The sequence below is a fragment of the Pseudonaja textilis genome, chromosome Z (assembly GCF_049901715.1).
Source record: "Pseudonaja textilis isolate UNSWEBS1 chromosome Z, rPseTex1.2, whole genome shotgun sequence".
NCBI lineage: Eukaryota > Metazoa > Chordata > Lepidosauria > Squamata > Elapidae > Pseudonaja > Pseudonaja textilis.
Genome location: NC_142008.1, coordinates 26,190,152 through 26,213,349, shown reverse-complemented (window position 1 = coordinate 26,213,349; position 23,198 = coordinate 26,190,152). Strand labels below are relative to the sequence as shown.

At 44.8% G+C, this 23,198-nt stretch overlaps 1 long non-coding RNA gene across 3 annotated transcripts in view; it reads right to left on the bottom strand.

The window, feature by feature from the left end:
• Window positions 1-23,198, bottom strand: part of LOC148123945 (uncharacterized) — a 100,795-nt gene that overhangs the window by 34,912 nt on the left and 42,685 nt on the right. For 2 of the 3 annotated variants that reach the window (XR_015739927.1, XR_015739928.1), the window contains exon 3: window positions 14,714-14,871. The exons of the other annotated variant lie outside the window; for it this stretch is intronic. This is a non-coding gene — a long non-coding RNA (uncharacterized LOC148123945). The remainder of the gene's footprint in view (window positions 1-14,713; window positions 14,872-23,198) is intronic. 3 annotated transcript variants of the gene reach the window in all.

Here is a 23,198-nt window from a genome sequence, read left to right as displayed (position 1 = left end):
GGGGAATTACTAGATGAAAAGGGTGAACTTAAATCGATACAAAATTTAGAGGAACAAGGTATAAAGATGAATTGGTTTTCATATGTGCAAATACACTCAAGGTATGATGAAGATTCCAAAACAGAGGATTTTATGATAAACAGACTGATTTAGATAAGATTTTGACAGGTACTGATGAAAAGGTGATTAAAAACTATATATGGTTACTTATTGGGAATTAAGCTAGAGGAAGAACAAGTTAAAGAAACTATGATTGCTTGGGGGAGGAATTTTGGATATGGGATTGACTTGGAGAAATGGCAGAAATTATGGTGGCAAAATTATAAAATGACAATGTCTACAGCTTATAAAGAAAATTTGTATAAGATGTTTTACAGGTGGCATTTTCCCCCGACAAGGATAGCAAGAATGTTTAAGAATAAGTCGGAAAAATGTTGGAAATGTCATCAGACACCTGGTTCATATTACCATATGTGGTGGACTTGTGAGGACGGTAGAAAATACTGGACTAAAATCCGCATGTGGTTGGAAAAAATGACAAAGAAACATATAGACTTGAAACCGGAGCTTTTCTTATTGGGAATCCTACCAGATGTATACAGTAAAGATTTGAAATATTTGATTGTAAATGTATTAACTGCGGCTAGGATTGTATTTGCAAAAAATTGGAAAAATGAGAAAATTCCATTGCAGGAAGAAATTATTAAGAAAATATTGGAATGTGCTGAGATGAGTAGATTGACATTTGAAATTAGAGAGCAAGAAGATAAACAATTTTATAAAATTTGGGACCTTTTCTATCAATGGTTGGACGATGAAATACAAAAATAGAATATTTAGAATGCTAGGCAATAAGGAATATTATTGATTGTTTCTTTTTTCTTTTTTTTGCTACTTGACATTACATTTATAAAGTGTTTTTTTTTTTTTTAGGATAGAACTGGTATGATTATATGATTTGTTATAGAATAAATTACTTAAATTATAATTATCTCATAAGGTATGAATGAATAAAAGTATAGTCAAATTATTTTCTTTTAATAATGATATGAGGATATATAAGTTTGGATTGATAATAAGAGTTATTATGTAACGTAATTGTAATTGAGACTATGAAATTGAATGCACAAATCTGATGAACCAACTGACACACTGTTTGTATATAAGTATGTAAGAGAGCTGATGCTTTTATGTTTTGTCTGTTTAGTTTGTATGTTAAAAAACCAATAAAATTGTTTAAAAAAAAAAAAGAAGATTCCCCCAGCAAAATAGGGATACCTGCCGGATATACTAGTGAAAAAGTCAAGATGGTAGTCACTACAATGTGATCAAAATACAATATTTTATATGCCCCTAAACTGCACATTAAGAAAGGCAGAGCTTCAATCATATTCCTGCCATTGCCATTTTCAGTGGCATGGTTTGAAGACATTTATAAGCAATATTATAAATACAACAGAACTAGATTCTTCATATGCTTTGAAGATTCTTCAGAAGTTACACTGACCAATTGTAGATATGGAACTATACAATTTTCTATAATCAGTAAAAGAGCCAAGTACATGTTCGGGATTCACACTTTTTGTGCTAGTTCATTGACAGACAATGTGGCATCCCACCATTTGCTTTTTTTTATAAATTAAAAAAAATAATTTTCTTTAATAAAAATAAATAAGAACTCATTACAAAGTAATCTTCGTTATAACATATTTTTGTGTAATATCTCAAAGCTCCCACTAGTATTGCAGTGACCTATTACTAAATTATTATTATTATTATTATTTATCATCCATGTTGTTTTGTGAACTGTCTTCTTACAGAATCATTTTGTGTGCCCTCTCATGCAATCCAAATTGGTTCCATTCAAAACAGCTTGTGAACCTGCCTATCCTGTGCTCAACTGAAACCAAACAAATCACACTTTGCAGCTTAGTGTGATATGCGAACTAGGCTTTGAATGGGAAAATATAAACTCCCTTTATGGTAAGATATTTAGGCACACTACCTTTGCACATACGGTAGAATTCTTTCTTTAAAAATCTATCAGAGGATAGTCCTTGGTTAGAATGGGCGTTGGTACTTACCTGACACGCCATTTCTAGTCGAGCTCCGTAGAGCATCCAGAGAGTGGGAGGTGCTCTAGTCTTCACCAATTGCAGGCTGAGCTATAATTGAGGAACGCTCCTCCCACCACGTGGCTTCTCCATGCGTTCCCCAGTTTTAACGAAGACGAGAAGACAAACAACTATCCCCTCATCTTAACTATAAACAACACTTAACTACAAAAAAACAATACGAATCGTTGGCCGAAACAGGATTCCCCACCAGACGGACCAAATAGGGTGGGGCTGGATGCTCTACGCAGCTCGACTAGAAATGGCGTGTCAGGTAAGTACCAACGCCCATTCTCAATCGAGCTGCTCTGAGCATCCAGAGAGTGGGACATACCAAAGCATGGCCTGTCCTATCGGGGGGACTCCGTCTGGCTCGGAGCATGTTCTGGATCTCTCACCACTTGCTGAAGGACTCGTCTACCAAAGGAGGCTTCTGCCGAGGCAAAAAAACATCGATTTTATAATGGCGAATAAATGGAGATGGAGACGACTAGGTAGCCGCTCTGCAAATATCATGAATAGGAGCCTGAGTAGCGCAGGCTGCTGAAGTAGCAGCACTCCTTGTAGAGTGAGTGGTTACTCCACTGGGAACAGGAAGCTCCTGTGACAAATAGGCCTTGGATATTGTAGCTCTAATCCAACGGCCAACAGTAGACGGAAACTTTGCAGCCCAGCGTCTTTGGCTGAAAAGATAAAAACAAAGCCTCCGACCTCCTGATAGGCTGAGTGCGACTGATATAGATACGGAGCACCCGTCTAACATCGAGAGTATGCCACTGCCTTTCTCTCTCTTGAGAAGGTCTTGGACAAAAGTTAGGAAGGACAAGCTCCTGTGATCTGTGAAAGGCTGAGTTTATCTTGGGCATGAAGGAGGGATCTGACCGCAGGTCCACCCGATCAGCGTGGAAAACGCATAACTCCTTTCTAACGGATAGAGCTGCTATTTCAGATATCCGATGAGCCAATGTAATTGCCACAAGAAAAACCACCCTGAGCGTGAGGAGTTGGAGTGATGTCTCTCTTAGAGGCTCAAAGGGGGGCTTAGTTAGCGCCGAGAGAACCTTGTTGAGGTCCCAGGTCGGGTATCTGTGAACTACTGGAGGATGCAAATTAGTGGCACCTCTAAGAAAAGCTCTAATGCGAGGATGGTGGGAAAGCGGGCCAGACAGGTTGCCAGAGATAACTGTAGATAGGGCCGCCACCTGCCTTCTTAAAGTGTTGGGGGAAAGACCTTTGCCCAATCGTTCTTGTAAAAAGGCCAAAATTTGTGCGATTGATGGAGAGATTGGATTAATGTGTAACTTGTGGCACCACTTACAAAATATGTTCCAGGTGGCATTGTATATGCGAGTGGTTGAAGGCCGCCTGGCTGCCAGAATAGTGTTGATGACCAGATCGGACATGCCTTCCTTCCTTAAACGGTCCTGCTCAACCTGCAAACGGTCAGCTGAAGCCATTGTGGATTCGGATGCTGAAGAAGTCCCTGGGACAGCGAAATCTTGTCCAGTGGAATCCTCCAAGGAGGAGCCACTGACAGGTTGCGAAGGTCTGCAAACCAGGGTCTCCTGGGCCAATATGGGGCCACCAGAAGAAGTTCCGTTTCTTGAGGATTACCTTTTGGATCACCTTGGGCAGCAGCGGTGGGGGGGGGGGGAAAGTGTATAGGAGCCCCGTGGGCCAAGGACAACACAGGGCATCGTGGTTCTCGGCCCCCTGGGTGGGGTACCGGGAGAAAAACCTCGGTGTCTGGGCATTGGATGGGGATGCAAACAGGTCCACTAGTGTAACCCGAACCTCCCTGAGGCCTCCCGGAAAAGGGAGGGATGCAGGCACCATTCGGACTGGTCAGCGACAGTTCTGCTCAACCAGTCTGCCTGAACATTGGAGGCCCCTGAGATGTGCTCCGCCTTTATGGATAGCAGATTGGTCTCCGCCTATCGACAGATTCGTTCAGCCTCTTTCATGAGCCTGATGGAGTGAGTGCCCCCCTGCTGGTTGATATGGGCCTTGGTCGTAGTGTTGTCCGTCAAGACCAAGACGTGACGCCCTCAAACTTGAGGAAGAAAGTTGCGTAATGCCAGATATACTGCGTGGAGCTCTAACCAATTTATGCTGCAAGAGCGCTCGTTTACTGACCAGGTTCCTTGAGCTGACAGCGAACGAAGGTGGGCCCCCCAACCTGTTAGGCTGGCGTCTGTTGTGAGGGTGACTCTCTGGGGTTCTTTGAACGAATGCCCTTTGTTGGTACTGGGTCTGGTCCACCAGAGTAGTAAGGTGAGAACCTTTGGGGGGATCCTTACTACGAATCTTGAATTGCTCCTTCTTGAGCGTTGATAAGGTAGCAGGAACCATTGAAGGGACCTGGAATGAAATTGGGCCCAGGGAACAATGGATATACATGAGATCATTTTCCCAAGCAATTTAGATAGGTCCAGCAATGAAGCTTTCTTTGCCCGCCTGATGGCCTTAATCAATTTTTGAATGCTAGCAAACCTTTCCGGGGAGAGGAAAACCTTTCTCTCAACTGAATCAATCACCGCCCCTAAATGAACTATTCGAGTGGAAGGGGTAAGCTGGCTCTTTTCCCAATTTACAAGGAAACCATGATCCTGAAGTACTGAAAGAGTGGTTCTGGTATCCCTCTCAGCTAGGCTTTGGGTTGGAGAAAGAATGAGAATGTTGTCAAGATAGCAGTAAATACGGACAGGGAGTTGTCTGAGGTGAGCTGCTAAGGCTGCCAAAACCTTGGTGAAGGTCCTGGGAGCCGAGGCTAACCCAAAGGGAAGGGCTACATATTGATAATGACAGCCATTGTAATAAAATCTCAGATATCTAGAAAAGGAAGGGTGAATGGGTATATGAAGATATGCCTCAGAGAGGTCAATGGAAGTGAGCCAGTCTCCTTCCCTGGTGCCCTGTAGGATGGACTGAAGGGTATGCATTTTGAATTTATGATGAACAATATAACGATTGAGCCTTTTAAAATCCAAAATGGGCCTCCAACCCCCAGAGTGCTTAGGGACCAGAAAGAGGAGGGAATAGAATCCCTCTCCTTGTTGAGAAGGTGGCACGGGCTGTATGGCCTTAATATCCAACAGATGTTTAATGGCAGTCTCTAGAAGAGCGCGCTTGGTATGATCCCTGGAAATGAGAGAAACCATGAAGTGTTCAGGTAGAAGGACTTGGAACTGAAGGGAAAAACCAAATTGGACCGTGTCTTTAACCCAAGCATCAGAAGTAGATGCTTCCCACTGGCTCGCAAAGAATTTAAGGCGACCGCCAATGGGTAAGGGGGCTGAAAACCTATCTTGGACGGTGGGAATCTTACCTGCCGAAGCCTGGAAGGGACTTCTGTAACTACCCCCCCCTCTGGATCTGTCTCCCGAATCGCCCTGGTCTCGATAGGCCGGGCGAAAGGTTGGAGATCTCTGATAACGGGGGGAGAAGGGAGTTTGAAAAGGGGTACGGAAGGAGCCCCTTCAAAAGGGTTGAAAGGATCTGGACTCTTGCCTACAAAAAAGAGCCGGAAGAAATTTCTTTTTGTTCCGGCTCTCCATCAACAATGGAGAGCCGGACCAAATAATTTATTTCCCGAGATGGGAGCTGAGGCCAGTTTCGACTTGTTTTTAATGTCAGCCTGCCAATGCCTAAGCCAAAGCAGCCGTCGGGCCGTAACATGAGAGGATACGGCCCGAGAGGAGAACTTCACCGAGTGAAAATTTGCATCGGCCGCAAACTCAGCTGCTGCTGTTAGTTTTGCAATATCTTGATGGGCCCTAGTATTAGATGGAGGAACATGTTGCTTCAGCTGTCGAAGCCACCTAATAGACGACCTAGTAAAAAAGGATGAGGCAGTGGCAGACCGAATGGCCCAAGCATCAAACTGGAGCGCCCGTCACAGCGCCATCTCCGCTTTCTTGTCCTCCGGCCTTAAGGCTTCCAGAGCGTCTGTGGGGTTAGGCGAGGATGCCAGTCTGATAATAGGGTCATCCACCTCGGGGGTGTCTAGCATGGTGGAGAAGTTTGTGTCGAGATTAAAAAATCTCTTGTCCTGCCCTGAGGGGCGGAGAGGAGACCGGAAGAGGCTAACTGTTTCGCCACTAGATCGGAGAAGATTGGAGGGACTGGCACAACTTCGGCCTCCACCGCTGGCTGCCTGAAAATGGCATCCTCTGGAGCCCCAGAGGCTGCTGGCGAGGAATCAGAAGATGGCTGGGGGGTTAGGCCTGAGATATTCTTTGCTTTGACAAGCAAGGACTTAAATAAATGAGGCTTGAACAGGCCTACAAGGGAGGGCTGGTTGGGGGAGATGCCCTCATCCTCCGACATGTCCCCTTCCAGCTGTTCCACTTCGGAAAAGGGCTCAGAATAATGGAGGGACCCCCTCTCTGACCCTTCCTCTGCCCCGTAGGGTGCAAAGGCCATTTCCTCTTCCTCATCCTCCTCTTCCTCCCCTTCTGGGAAAGGAGGGTCCCCTTGGGAACGTACCTGTCTGTGGAGAGTCACCGGTCTGGGTAGAGGTTCTCCGGAGGCAGAATCAATCTTGGGTGCCATTGCTTGAGAGGCTGTCTTGGACAACTGTTGCATACCTTCCGCGATCCCCTGGTGGATGGCAAGCTGCATCCATTCCTTAACGCTGTCAGGGATGATGCTAGTTGAAGGGTCTTCTGGGCGTAGGCCAGCAGCAGTTGGGGTGAAGGTCGCCTCTGGAGTTCGAGTGGCCCGGGGCTCTGGACAGGTGTGTTGTGCCTGGAGAGAAGGTTGTTCTGGCAAAGGGGAGGTTGGTTAGAGGTAGAGGGAATAGAAGCTGGAATTACAGAATGAGAGTCCCTGGAGCGCCTATCAAACTCCTTTTCCAGAGCTCTGTGGCGCCTCAGGGGGTACCTTTCAGAGGCTGTGGTAGGTTCCTTCGCCCTTTTGCGCAGATGGTGAGTTTTAGACTTAGCCTTTAGGGAAGGCCCTCTGGGATTTTCCTCTGACATTATAACCAAAAGGTAGAAAAAAGGTATATTGAATATGAAGGCGGTTGGCACGCCTAGGAATGTGGTCCACAATGGGAGCCGGATATCCTATACTTGAGCCACGTCCCCCTTTTGGAAAAATTTTTAGATAACGATATATATATATATGTTATGACTCCCCTTCAAAATTCCAACGAACAAAACAGAAAGCAGCCGTTACAAATTAAATCAAACAGAAAGAAGTCTTACAAGATAACGGCTGGCAGGAATCTCAATCCACAGCATAAATCTTTACTCTGTCCGGCAAACCAGTCCTGGCAATAAATCTCTAGTCTCAGAGCTTCTTGCTGTAACGTCCTCACTCAAATAAGTCACTTTGTTCCTGGCAAATTGTACCAGCCCAGCTGTGTCCTTTTATACTCATTGAGGCAAAGTGCTAATTTACTGACTCGCTCTCCTCATTCGCTCCAGCTGATTTTGCCTTCTCAACCGTCTTCTGTTTTTTACATTTAGCCACAAATTTTCCAAATTCTCATCTCCACTAGAAGACTCTCTCAAAACTTCCCTGTCAGCCGTTCCCGGCTGTTGATCAGATAAGGAACCAGAGGAGGTCAAAGGTCCTGACAATTCCAATACATCAGGTCTGTCGTCCTTTGTCACATCCATCTCCTCATCCTGGTTACCAGTCCAATCACTGAGCCATGCCGGCTCATATTTTTCTGCCATGACCTCCTCACTTGAACTCATATCAGTCACAGGAGCTGAATCCAAGCCCGGAGCCACAACACTATCCCTCACCACAGGGCCCTTCCCTTGGGTCTGACGATCCGGATGCGGTTTCGAAGGGAAACGTTCATGAAAGTCCCGAATGATGTCTGGAGCATGAACTGCAGACGCATCTGTCCATGAGCAAATTTCCGAGTCATCCACTCTCCTCCCGACTAAATACTGGAAACGACCCTTGAGCCAACGCAAATCAGTAACGCTGACCACCGTGTCATCAACCTCCGCCTCCTCACAGGGCGTCGATGGGGAAGTCGTACCAGCTGGAGCATGCAGAGGACAGTCCGGGGAGTCAGGAACCAAAAGACAGCGATGGAATACAGGGTGAATACGCATGGAGCGCGGTAAGGTGAGCCGGTATGCCACAGGGTTGATAACCGCCTCAATCGGGAATGGACCGATGAAACAATGGTCCAATTTCCTAATTGGGTGATCGATCCAAAGGTGTTTTGTGGACAACCACACCTTGTCACCCACAGCTAATGGAGGCAGTGCTCGACGTGACCGGTCCACAAACCTCTTTCGCTCGTTGAAGTTGTTGCCTTACTAAATGGTGGACCGCTTGTAGTTCCTCCAGAAAATCTTGTGTCTCAGGAACCGGTGAATCCATCCAAGTTAATGGGAAGAAGCATGGATGATAACCTACATTCGCGAAAAATGGCGTTACCCGAGTGGAGGTGTGCTGCGAGTTATTAAAAGCGAATTCTGCCAATGGGAGGTATTTCACCCAATCGCTTTGTCACTGATTAACAAAACACCTCAAATATTGGGTAAGAATGCCAATCACCTTCTCAGTCCCGCCATCAGTTTCCAGATGGTGCGCTGACGCTAAGCACACCTGAACTTGTAGCACTGCCATTAACTGTTTCCAAAACTGCGCAGTAAACTGAACCCCACGATCAGAAACCACTCTATCTGGCAGTCCATGCAGACAAAAGGTATGCTGTAAAAATAGCTGAGCCGTAGTGCGGGAGAAGGTAATCTCCGACAGGGAATGAAATGAGCCATTTTAGTCAGCATATCAACTACCACAAGCACTGTCGTGAAGCCCGACGAGGATGGTAAATGCGTGAGAAAGTCCATGGAGATCGCTCCCCATGGTCTGCCCGGAGTCGGCAATGGTTGGAGGAGTCCAGGGGGCACACCCGACGCCGCTTTCGCTTGCCTACACTGGATGCAAGAAGCGACGTAAGAGAACACATTGTGACGAACCCGAGGCCACCAAAAAGTCTGGGTGACCAAATGCAAGGTTTTATAAAATCCAAAATGGCCAGCAGCGGGGTTATCATGACATTGTGTCATGATGAGAGCTCTCAATGACCTGGTAGGTACGTATAATAAACCCCGATGTCAGAGCAAGCCCTCTTCAATGGACCATGGAGAATCAGGTCCAATGTCCCCCCGTCTCTGCTGCGTCCACGCATCCAATCGTTTCGCCTCTCGTATGCGAGCCCACAAGTCTACTGGATCTTGCAGTACGGACAAGGATTCTGGTGGTAACACCGTTTGTAGAGGAAGAGGATCCTTGGGAATGATATACTCGGGCTTCCGAGACAACGCATCTGCCCTCTGATTCTGTCCACTCGGAACATAAGTAACGGAGAAATTGAACCTGGCAAAAAACAACGACCACTGAATCTGGCGTTGGTTCAATTTCTTAGCTGTGGTCAAATGTTCCAACTTTCGGTGATCTTTCCGAACCTCTACCTTGTGCCAAGCCCCCTCTAAATGATGTCTCCAGGTCTCAAAAGCAGCCTTAATGGCCAACAACTCCTTTTCCCAGATGGTGTAGTTGCGCTCTGAAGCTGTGAGCTTCCTAGAATAGTATGCGCATGGGAAAAAAGGCGCACCATCCTTCGAAGCTTGTAACAGTACCGCTCCGATAGCGACATTAGAGGCATCTCTCTCGACCACAAATGTACGATTCGGATCAGGATGCCTCAATATTGGCTCGGCCACAAACACTTTTTTTAAAGTTTCAAAAGCCTGTTGTTGTGGAGGCCCCCACACAAACGGGACCTTCTTATGGAGGAGCTGAGTTATAGGGTCCATTACTTTAGCAAAGTCCGGGATAAAAGTCCAATAGTAGTTGGCGAATCCCAAAAGACGTTGGACGTCCTTGACTCGACGAGGGGCTTCCCAACTACACAATGCCTCAACCTTTTTAGGGTCCATAGCAATGCCCTCGGGAGAAATGATGTGCCCTAAAAACTCTATCGACGACTGAAAAAAGAAACACTTCTCCAGTTTCGCATAGAGCTTATGCTCCCAAAGACGCTGCAGCACTTGACGGACCTGATGAAGGTGGTGATCCCTGGACTGAGAGTAGATTAAAATATCATCTAGATACACCACGACAAACCGATCCAGCATGTCCCGAAAAATGTCATTCATCAAATGCTGGAATACAGCGGGAGCATTGGTTAGACCAAATGGCATGATGGTGTACTCGAAATGACCATAACGAGTGCCAAACGCCATCTTCCACTCATCCCCCTTGCGCATCCGAACCAGGTTGTAGGCCCCACGCAGATCGAGTTTAGTGAAGATAGTAGCCTCCCGCAACCACTCCATCAATTCCGGAATGAGCGGTAAGGGATAGCTATTCCTCACGGTGATAGAGTTTAGTCGTCTATAATCACAGCAGAGATGCAGTTCTCCCGACTTCTTCTTAACAAAAAGAACGGGAGCCGAAAGAGGGGATGACGAGGGTCAAATAAATCCCCGAGCTAAGTTTTTATCCAAAAACTCTCGGAGTGCAACCAACTCGGGCTCCGACATGGAGTATAATCTCCCCTTTGGCAATGGAGCATCCGGTATCAGGTCCACGGGACAATCATAAGCACGATGTGGGGGTAATCCGTCTGCCTCCTGTTCGCTGAAAACATCGGAGAAGTCCGACAGCTCCGAAGGAATTGAGACAGCAGGAGCGGCGATATCTTGGCCAGCGCAAACATGCCTCAGGTCCACACATTGTAGGCTTGGAAAAGAAATGGCGTTCTGCGACCAAGCCACCAACGGATCGTGCAAACGCAACCAGTACATTCCGAGCACCAAAGGGAGATGGAGGTTCGAGGTGACATAAAAACTTATCGCCTCCTCATGATCCCCTATAAGCATACGCACTGGCTGAGTAGCGCAGCGAATGGGTCCCAACTTGAGTTCACGCCCATCTACGGTTTCCGCCTTAATGGGTGGATTCACAGGAATCAAAGGAATTCCAAAATGTTTAACAAAAGCACAGTCCATAAAGCTGGTTGTAGCCCCTGAATCCATCAGCGCAACGGCAGGAATTCCTTCCTTCTGGGACTGTAAGAAGATACAAGTGTCCAAAAGTAAATGCCGAGGAGGACCAGGATTTACTTTGGCAATTTGGGATGGGGTGGAGGATGTGCCCGACCTAGGGTTTCCCTGAGGTCGGGCCTACCCGCTTCCCGACGGGCCAGAAGTGGTTTCAGGCACAGGTCTGCGAGTCCTTCTCTGAGTGCAGGAATTTGCAAAATGTCCCGGACCCCGCAATAAAGGCACAAGCCTTCCTGGAACCTTCTCGAACGTTCTTGCACCGTTAAGTGAGGGCGGAGTGCACCTAACTCCATCAGCTCCTCAGCATTAACCGTGGGTTGGAAAACTCTCGGTGGCATGGGTTGTGCGAGAACGAAGATGGTTCCATAACGAGCCGTTTGCGTCCACGTTGCTGTAAATGAGCTTCAATTTGTAAGCACTGAACTATTAATGCATCCAAAGTTAAAGCCTGCTCTGCATGGACCAGCTCATCTTTGATGGCATCAGACAAGCCTTCCTGGAATGCAGCCATATGAGCCGGTTCGTTCCAGTTAGAGTCCATACACAGCAAACGAAATTCTGCAACGTATTCCTCAGGGAACGTTTCCCCTGATTAATGTCCCGTAACCGTCTGTCCACAGTTTGTATCTTAATTGGGTTCTCAAACATTACTCTCATTTGTTGGAGAAAACCCTGGAAATTGTTCAACAATGGGCTATCTTGAACTAACAAGGGAGTAGCCCAATTAGCAGCCTGCCCAGTTAATAAACTGATCATAAATCCTACTTTAGACCGGTCGGTTGGGAAGTCTTCAGGCCTCAGAGAGATAAACAATTGGCATTGACCCATAAATGCCGGGAACCTGTTTATTTGCCCAGAAAATTTCTCCGGTATGGATACTGAGCTTTTCCTCACAGGAGGGGCAGGGGGAACAGCAGCAGGGCTTGGTAAGCTGGAAACATAATTCAGCAATTGGGTTACCTGATTCTGAAGCGTCACATTGCTTTGCAGTAGCTGATTAATTTGTTGTTGTTGCTGCTCTACCAAACGCTGCAGTTGATTTGAATCCATCTTGCTTTAAAGATGGTTTGTTTGTGGCCAGGAACAATAATGTTATGACTCCCCTTCAAAATTCCAACGAACAAAACAGAAAGCAGCTGTTTCAAATTAAATCAAACAAAGAAGTCTTACAAGATAACGGCTGGCAGGAATCTCAATCCACAGCATAAATCTTTACTCTGTCCGGCAAACCAGTCCTGGCAATAAATCTCTAGTCTCAGAGCTTTTTGCTGTAACGTCCTCACTCAAATAAGTCACTTTGTTCCTGGCAAATTGTACCAGCCCAGCTGTGTCCTTTTATACTCATTGAGGCAAAGTGCTAATTTACTGACTCGCTCTACTCATTCGCCCCAGCTGATTTTGCCTTCTCAACCGTCTTCTGTTTTTTACATTTAACCACAAATTTTCCAAGTTCTCATCTCCACTAGAAGACTCTCTCAAAACTTCCCTGTCAGCCGTTCCCGGCTGTTGATCAGATAAGGAACCAGAGGAGGTCAAAGGTCCTGACAATTCTAATACAACAGGTCTGTCGTCCTTTGTCACGTCCATCTCCTCATCCTGGTTAGCAGTCCAATCACTGAGCCATGCCGGCTCATATTTTTCTGCCATGACCTCCTCACTTGAACTCATATCAGTCACAGGAGCTGAATCCAAGCCCAGAGCCACAACATACATACATACATACATATATATATATATATATATTATTTTTTATTTATTTATTTTTATTTTTGGAAAAAGGAGATGGAATAGCCCTAAGAAAAAGGCAGTCAGCCAAAAGGATTGAGCTGAACAAACGAGGGCTAGGAAAAGGCCTTTGTGGGGGGAAGACACAACGCGCGCTAGGAGAGCACGATCGCAAGCCGCTGCTTAAAAGCAGGAACGGCTTGAAAAGGCAGGAGAGAGGGAAGGGGGGGTGGGGGGAGCAAAGGCTCTAAAACCCCTCTATCTCCCCCCTGAGGGGCAAAACTTTGCTCCTTTACACACAACTAAAACTCAAAAGCGCAGGTACCAAGGAAAGAAGGCAAAATGAAACGATCAAACCTGAAAATGAAACAATAATCCTGAAGCAGCCAAGGAGAATGATCTATAGCTGCCTGTCTCTTGCGAGGCTGAGCTAAAAACTGGGGAACTCATGGAGAAGCCACGTGGTGGGAGGAACGTTCCTCAATTATAGCTCAGCCTGCAATTGGTGAAGACTAGAGCACCTCCCACTCTCTGGATGCTCAGAGCAGCTCGATTGAGAAAGTATCCTTTATTAGGAGGACTAATCAGGGATGGGATCCAACCGGTGTAACTACCGGTTCATTGATTTATGTTTTGCTGCACACGTGTGTGAAACGTCGTCAGCTTGCAGCCTGGACAGCTGAGCAGCACTGCACACAGGTGCGCAGCATTTGAAAAAGCGCTTTTTCCTGCTTTTTCAATCACAGCTGTGCTGTGCAAAGCAGCTGAGGTTGAAAAAGCAGGAAATAAAGATCAGGTAAGAGCCCAGGCAGGTGGGCAGGCAGGCCAAAACAGCAGCAGACATAGAACCGGTTCTATGTCTGCTGCTCTTCAGAGCTACCGGTTCTACAGAGCTGGACAGAACCAGTAGAATCCCACCCCTGGGATTAACCAATTCAGCATAGGCTTTCACATGTTAACGCTGGAAAGAACTGCATTGTAAGTCATTCTTAATTATGTGTAATGTATTTCTATTTAAATGATTACAGTCTTTTTATCATAAAAATTTTTACTGTGCAAAATGCTTGTTGCAATATAAAATTGCAACATGCATTTTACAAATGCAAAGCAATTCACTTTAATAGAAAAAATGTATAATTCAGGGTTAAATTGTGGGATGTTTGTTGCTTGATTTTCCTTGTAAACATTCTATAACCAAGGTAGGTAGTATCATGCAGCAGCATCCTTGATGTTTTTTTTTTGTTTGAAGTATTGCTTTCTCCCCCCCACAACCCCATAAAGAAGTCCTAAATAAACAGTCAGGGACCCCTATCCCCACCACCTGGCTGAGGAAACTACTGCAGGTAATCCTCAATTTATGACCATGGTTAGGATTTGAATTTTGGTTGCTAAGGATGTGGTATCAAATGGGTTATCACATGACTGAACCCAATTTTACCTCAGTTATTAAGTGAATCACATGATTGTTAATCATGAAGTTGTTAAGTAAATTCATTTTCTCCAGTTGACTTTGCTTGTTGGAAGTCAGTTGGGAAGATCATAAATCATGATTATGTGGCCACAAAATGCTGCTACCATTGTAAATGTTAGCCAGTTGCCAAGCACCCAAATTGTAATCATGGGATTTCAGGGATGGTATAAAACTTATAACCTTGAGGCTGGGTCATAAGTCACTTTTACTAACATCATGACTTCAAACCAGCATTAATGAACAATCATACTAATGATCTGCATATGCACAGCCAGCACATTCTACCCACCCTTACATTGATTATGTTATTTAGTTTGGTAATAACTTGACTACAAGAAAAGGAATATTGGTCTTACTTGATACATTCTTCTCTTTTTGTGATGAGAGAGTCCAGCAAAGAGTGAACTCCGCCTTGTCGCTGATTGGACTGAGTCTGTCAAAGCTGCGTCAGTGAATGCCTCTGTTGCCAGCTTTCCCTAGCTTTCAGCAAAGACACATGACAGACTGGACATGCCTATGTAGATGGAACAAGAAGAAAAACTCATCACCCCCTCTGTTCTACAAAAGGCAGCAGTCCGTCAAATGTAGAACTTCAAAGCCTGACGAACATCAAGTGTGTGCCACACTCATTCCAAGGCTTGACCCAGGGTTGGGTCAGAAATCAGGCAGGGTAGGTTCCTGAGCTCTATCAAACCCCGAATTGATCTTAGGTACATAGGTCAGATCCACTTTCAGGACTACCTTATCCGGGTGAAAAATACACAGGTCTTCCTGAACTGACAGAGCTGCCAGTTCCAAAACCCTTCTGGCTGATGTTATCGCTACCAGGAAGCAATACAAGGAATGCCACCGATAGACAGCAAATGTAGAGTAACAGATCTCAGTGGCTCAAAGGGAGCCTGAGTAAGAGACTGTAATACCTTGGAAGGTCCCATGTAGGGAGCCTGTGTACTACTGGAGGCCTTAGATTGGATGCATCCTTAAGGAATCTGTCGATTGTGAGATTGTGCATTAGGGAACCTGACCTCATAAAGCAGAACTGAAGACAAGGCCACTATTTGCCTGTGAAGAGTATTAGCTGAAAGGCCTTAGTCAAGGCCATCCTGGAGGAAGGAACTCCTCCAGGATATTTTTGTAATAGATACAGCTGTAGGAATTAGTCCTGACTTAAAGCATCATTGGCAAAAAGCCTTCCAGTTTGCATTATAAATACAATTTGTGGAAGGTCTCCTAGCCGCCTGAATAGTTAGGATCACTCTATCTGAAAGATCATCCCTCCTCACAGAGCCCCGCTTAAGCGTCACTGTGGCTTTGAATGAACCAGGGTTCCCTGGTATAGTGAGATCCTGTCTTCCAGAATTCTCCAAATGCAGCAATGGACAAATTCACCAGGTCCACAAACCAGGGACAGCGGGGCCAATATGGCGCAAGCAAGATGACCTCCACTCTCTCCTCCAAAACCTTCTGGACCTCTGCTGGCAACAGTGGAAGGAGAGAAAAAGTGTATATGAGGCCTGGAGGCCACCTGCTCCGTAGGGCATTGGTCCCCTGCATCCCTGGGGTGATGAGATGGTCCCTTCTCTTTGGATCCTGCTTGCCAGAGCCTGCAAACTTGCTCACCAATCCTGGGAGAGAAAAAGTTTACACGAGACAGTATCAATCATAGCCCCCTGATAAAGTAAACAAATGAGGGGGGAGAAATGACTTTTCTTGGTGTTAATAGAGAACCCATGGGCCATAAGTCCAAGACCATAGTCTGTAGGTCCTTCTGGGCCATGCTCTCCAAGGATGACTGGATTAAAAAGTCATCCAAGTAACACTGCAGACATACTGGAATGGCATGTAAATATGCTGCTGCTGCCAACACCTTTGTAAAGACCTGAGGGCTGATGACAGCCCAAAGGGCAGGACCCTGTACTGGTAATGTTGACCAGAGTAGCAGATATGAAGGAAGCACAGGTGTAATTGACAAATCAGATATGAAGGTACTATAGGCCTCAGTCAGGTCGATTGATATGAGGAAGTCACCCTCCTGAACACTCTCCAGAACTGTTTGGAGTGACTGCCCACAGTAGTCAACTGTAATTCTGCAGGGTCCTCAGCATCATCTGGGGACTAGGCCCGAGCATGAGGCCTACTCTGAGGAACAGGCCCTGCCTCTGCTGTAGGCCACTGGCCTGGTGAGCTGAAGTTGAATCACTCATAGGAGGAGACTTTTTACTCCACCCACCTGCAGCTTTCTGATTTTTTTTCAAGCTGCCTTTCTAGTGCCTTCTGGTGCCACATGGCATCCTTTGCCTCTATTTTAGAGGACTTTTTGGAGGCTGGAGCCTTTTTAGACATTCTGTTCCTAAATGTTCCTTTGGAACTTGAGGGGCTATGGCTGCCCTCCCTTGGGAACTTGCTTGAAGACTGGGCATCCACCATTATAACCTGAAGGATATGGATACCTGTGGCAAAGGAGGAGAAGATAGATTCTGGAATGGATTGCAGCCCCCCAGGCCCCAGGCACCCTGCTTGATGATTTGTCCTTAACAGTCCATCGACTGGTTTCAGGCCTTGCAGGGCCTGTAGCTAGGGCTGTGACCACGCCCTACCAGATCCTGTCATTCAGGCCTTGGGCGGGCTTGTGCTGAGCACTTCACGGCCAAAGAGGCTCTTCAGAACCTGATCAACGAGGGCCAGGTCCTTGGAGGCTGACTGAAGTCATGTCGCTCAATCCCCTACTCAGCGCTGGGTCATCTCCCCCTAGCACTGGCACTAACATAAAGAGCACAGCCAATCAGCTATTCTGTGGGCTGATTCCTCCCCTCAATGCAGGCTCATCACTACTACACAGCCACAGCCTGTGCTCCTGGGGCCAAAACCTGAGAATGGCTGGGGCATCTACAGCTCTAGCCATCAGTCTGCAACACTGACCACCTTAGCTGTCAATTTCCACAAAACTCACTCACAACGAAATTGAAAGTAAGAGAAGCAAAACAACACATCTATCCTGGCTGAGGGACTGAGTTGAAAGCTGGGGAAAGCCGGCAACAGAGGCGGAGCTAAAGCAGCTTTGACAGACTCTGTCCAATCAGCGAGGAGACAGAGTTAACCCTTGGACTGGACTCTCATAACCACATAAAGGAGAACAAGCAAGTTCACAGAGTACCAAGAGAGCCCAACAAATCAATGCAGTAGCCTCTTGAAAGGGGGTGGTAATGAATAAGAAGTCACTTCAGTGCATGAGTAGAAAACTTCTGAGAAGGAAGGATCCTCGGATTTATGATGCAAGACTCCATGGCTATTTTATAGTACTACATGGCATTTTAGAGTTCCTCTATTTTTCAGTGTCATCTGAACAAACTATTTGCTAAATTTCTAACACCACTGCACTTATACTAAAGGGCTATTTTATAGAGATGCAGTTCTTTTGTTAAATTTGTTTGATGATTACATATAAATGAACAAAACTGAATCTATATAGGGTTACCTGAAAGGAATTCTCATTGAAGAATGAGACTTGAAACTGTCTTGCTCAAATTTTCAACTATTTATAACACTTTAAATGGGAAAACTGTTTTCCAGTGATCCATTCTAAGTTATATAGCTTAGGTTTTACAAACTAAAATTTTAAATTCATTGTTCAGTATTTTCATTTTTGAAGCACCTGGCTTCAAGAAATAGCAATTCATTCGGAGAAATGATGTCAAACTAAGTTTGCATAATTATAGACTATGGAGGTGATCTAGTCTTTGAAATATTACTAAATAAAACGTGTGAAGAAAGCAGTTATTACACTAATTGAAAATCATGGAACAAAGAAGAAAAAAATTCCAGGAACAGAGAAAGGATCCTGAAATGCCTTATGCTTGGAGCTTAAAGAAAAGGACACAATTCTTTAACAGAAATGGCTGAGATTAACAATTAGTCCTGAAAAGAGGGAGGGATTTGAAGAAGCATAAAAGCAAGGTATTTGAAATGTATTTAAATCAAAACATGGGCTTTTTCAAAGATTCTACAGCCTAGTTATTTGAACAAATAAAATGAACGGCACGTAAGCCAACAGCAATGCAATTGAGAGGTACCATCTTATAAAAAAAATCAATTTTCAATCATTTCATTATTATTGTGAATAGAAATACTGTCCTATTCCCAAAGGACATTGACCCATAATAAACCATAATTATCTATGTTTCTATAGTATTGTAGAAAGCCCACCATTCCTATAAGAATGAAATATTTTGGGAAGTATTAAAAAGGCAGGATAAAATATTTCCCCTAAAGGAGAAATATTTTTTTAATGGAGGCAGAAACCAGCCCCAGTTTCCCTGCCCCAAGCAGAAACTGAGAATGCCAGTTTTTAGAAATGCAGATTTGGTAATCCATTCAGAAAAACTGGGTCAAGACAGAAACTCAGATAAGCAACAAACAAAAGGTTGACAAAGTTAGCTCAGACAAACACCTAGGATTTGCATTTCCTCTTTTGCCTATAGAGCCAGCTATGGCCCCTACATAACCCCTACATGACCCCCATAGGAATCCAGAAGGTATAAAATTCCATTTTGTCAGCTGCTCAGAATCACATATGGTTGGTAGTTTGCTTCATCAACAAAGAGAACCTTTCTTTCCAATCAGCCTCCAGCCTCCATGTTGTTTCCAGTGCCTTTCTCCCAGCTCGGAACTGAAGTAGATGGATTTTTCTTCCAACAGTATTGTAACAGGCAACATTTATATACTACAATAGCTGAGCTAACACAACACATAAACCAGAACTAAACAAGCCAGGCTGTAGGTCAATGTGCTTAATCATGATGTCACTTTTCTCAAAGAACTTCCAAATCATTGTGGATTTCAGTTGTCCAACTTCTTCCAGCATCACAAAAAAAAATTCTTTCCATTTTCTTTGACTAATAGAATAGGAACCTAGCTAGTAGTAGTAGCAGTATGAAACTACTTTTCTTTAAAATGCCAGTTTCAAAGTAGTTAATGAAAAGGTACACTTACCAGCAATGTTTTGGCTTCTTATCCAAGTAGCTTTTTCAATCTGAACAAGTTGGTTAGGGAATTTGAGTAGGCAGAAAGTAATTGGAATGTACCAGCTCATAAAATTCTTAGGGGTCATTAAATGTGGAATCTCTGATAAAACTATGAAGTGTTCTTGAACTGATAATAGAGCAGCATAAAAAATGGGGGACAAGTTGTTTTGGGGACTGCTGTCTCTATTGCAGGAAGGATCTTCCACTTTTGCATAAATGGATTCCTTCACTCTTTTCTCAAACCATTTATTTTCTTTGCCCAAATGTGAATATTATTGTCCTCAGAAAAAGAGTGTCCTTTTTTCTTTTAAATGAAGGTATACTGCTGATTCTGGTCCTGTGGTGGTTTCTCCTGTGCTGAGCCATCCTCTTGTGTAAAGGCTGCTTAATTATGTTTTTTTCTTATTTTTTTTATGATGGACACAGAAACACAAGAATAATGTAATGTATGCAGTCCGAAGCAGTGAGGAGTGTTCAGAACATTACATTGGAGAAGTCTTTACACAGGAGGATGACCCAGCACAGGAGAAACAACACCACAGGACCAGAATCATCAGCATACCTTCATCTAAAAGAAAAAGGACACTCTTTTGAGGACAATAATGTTCACATTTGGGAAAGAAGATAAATGGTTTGAGAGAGGAGTGAAGGAATCCATTTATGCCAAAGTGATGATGACAACATTATCCATTCAGTTTTGCCTGACTCTTGACAATTCTATGGCCAGATTTCTCTATTTTCTCTTATCCTGCATTTCTTATTTGAATTGTTCTATGCTCTGGCTTTGATGGTGTCCAACCACCATGTTCTTTGGTGGCCTGGTTTCCTTTTATTACTAATTCTTCAAAACATAATTCCTTCCTCCAGGAAACATGGCCAAAATAAGAGGGATTATTTCTTTTTTAAATTTTGCCTTCCAGTGAGCTGTGTGGTGTTACGTACTTCAATATTTGCTTATTAATTATCCTTGCTATCCTTGGAATATGCAACAGCCTTCTTCAGGATCATATCTTAAACCATTTATGAAAAACCTTGCTAAGAAAACTGCTGGGACATGTCAAGTAGTCTCTGATAAGTACTGAACAGAAGAAAAAAAAAGATTATTTAAATTGTCAAGCTTAAAATAGGAGTCTGGTATTTCTTTTTTTATTCTTTTTTCCTTCTGCTTTTTCTTCTTCCTAGTCCTCTCTTCATGATGTTTCTGTTCTTGGTGTCCTTCATTTTGACACCATTTCCATTTTCTAAAAAGAAAAACATGTTTCTTTTTCTACTGCTGCATCATATATAGTATTTTAACTTATTGCATCTGTGAATGTGTTAGATCACGGGAATGAGACTCAGGACACCAGCATGATCATCATTTGTCCTTACTTCCTTCTAGGATTGAGCGCCGAAGAAACTGCGGCAGCCCTTTTATAGTCGGGCTGCTTGCGGCTGTGCCCAGTGACGGCTCTTCAAATTTCCTGCTGCCACGGACCAACCAATTGCAGGTAAGTGTGTTAATACATAACACCCCTCCCCGCCTGGTCCGGTCCAACCAATCTGAGCTTCGCCTACTGTATGTAATCATGTAGTTAGGCGGGGCTTTTATGGGTTCAACTGGACCTGTGCAGCTCAGTTGCAGTTTGGCCTCTGGACTGTTCGGACGGATCTATTGTTCCTCCCATCTGTCTTCTTGGAACCTCCTGGAAGGTTGGATCGCCCATGCCACTCCCACCAGGAATTTCCTGGCTGGTTGAGTTGGCTTGGCCGCTCCCGCCAGGGGCTGCTTTCTCACTTTTCTTCTGCATCTGTTTCTGTCTCCCCGACCTGCCTTCTTCCCTGGTCTCAGGTACGTGTTTGCGTTTCCTGACCGGGACTAATGCTAGTGTGGTTGTTGTGTAGTTGTCAGGGCTTGTTCTGTTGTTTCTCTTGCTTGTGGAGGGTCTCCCCCTCCCTCTCTACTTGTGTTTTGTCTGTTTGAGGGTCCCCCCTTCTCTGGTTGTGTTTTCTTTGTTTCAGGGGTCTATCCCCCTCCCCTATGGTCATGTTTCTGGGGTCTCCCCCTTCTTCCCTGGGTTTGTTTTGTTTGTTTGAGGGTCTCCCCCCTCTTCCGTTGGTTGGTTCATAACTCTAGATCTGAGCTGCCTCTTCCAGCTCCTCCCATCCGCAAACAGGGTCCAATTATCTGGGTCACCTTCGTTGGTATCCACAATGGTTCTCCCATAAGATTTTTTGCGTATACTAGGTCCCCTATTTGAAATGTGCAGCAATTACTTGAGGAGTCTGCTGGCTTTTCTGGGCTATATGTGGGATGCAGTCTGTCTAGACTTAGTTTCCTCCCCATTAGTAATTCTGCTGGGCTTTTATTTGTTGTGACACTGGGTGTCATGTGCTGTATGCTTAGTAGCTTTTCTATCTTTTCTTGTGTATCCCCAGGCCCCAGCTTTTGTAATGTTTCCTTTGTGTAACGTACCATGCATTCTGCCCATCTGTTCATGGATGGGTGCCCTGTCAGTGCATGGGATACCATGTTGAGCTAGAAATCCCTCAAATGTTGTTACCATGAATTGTGGCCTGTTGTTGGATACAATTAAATCCGGCTATCCATGAGTTACAAAAAGTTTCCTGGGCTGTCTAATGACGGCTTCCATTGTGGTGGAGTGCATGATGCTTACCTCTAGCCATTTGGAGTAAGCGTCTACAACTATTAGAAATGTGTGCCCTTTTGATTGGGCTCACAAAATCAATGTGTAATCTTGACCATGGTCCCTTTGGTGTTTCCCATTTGTGTTTTGGTGCTGGGGAGGGGTGTTGGCCTGGATTCCTGGCAGCGTTTACATGTTGCTACCCAGTCCCCTATTTCCTTGTCGATCCCTGGCCACCATACATAACTCCTTGCCAGGGATTTCATTTTTACAATACCCTGGTGTCCCTCATGTAACATTTCTAGTATGCATTTCCTTAAAATGACCGATATGACCACCCGATCCCCCCATAGTATGCACCCCTTCAGTATTGAGAGTTCTGTTTGTCTATTCCAGAATGGTTTGGCGGTCTCATTGATCTCAGTTTCTGGCCATCCTTTTCCTACCCAATTTAAAATTCATGCCAGGATTTTGTCTCTAGTTGTTTCCCTAATGACGTCCGTTGCTGTTATGGGTAGGTTTTCTAATGTTTCTATTTGGAGGGTCAATGTGGTTGGTGCTGGCTCGGCTTCTATGTCAGGTAGAGGGCAACAGCTAAGCGTGTCAGCATGATTTATGTCCTTTCCGGGTTGGTAGGTTAATTTGTAATTGTAGGCAGCCAAGAATTCCGACCACCGCATCATTCATGGTGACAGTATGTTAGGTGTAGCTTTGTTTCCTGTGATGATGCCCAGGAGTGGCCTGTGGTCTGTGACTAGTGTGAAAGTTCTTCCATGGATATATTTGCTTTATTCTGGTGATAGCAGCCAATGCGTCTTTGTCTAGTTGGCTGTAGTTCCGCTCCGGCTTTGACAGAGTCCTTGAATAGAATGCCATGGTTGCTTCTTTCCCATCTGGTAATATGTGGCTAAGTATAGCGCCGACGCCGAAAGGTGATGCATCACAGGTTAGTGTTATTGGGAGTGTTTCGCTGTATTGTATTAGTACGCGGTCTGATATAATCAAATTTTTTATTTCCTAGAATGCTGTTTCTTCCCATCGCCCCCAGGCCCAGGTTGCTTTTTTGTCAAGCAACCTGTGTATTGGTTCCACAATGGTTGCTTTCTGTGGTAGGAATATATTATAAAAGTTAATGAGTCCTAAGAAAACTTGTTGATCAGTTTTATTTGTGAGTCTGGGGTCTTCCTTGATTG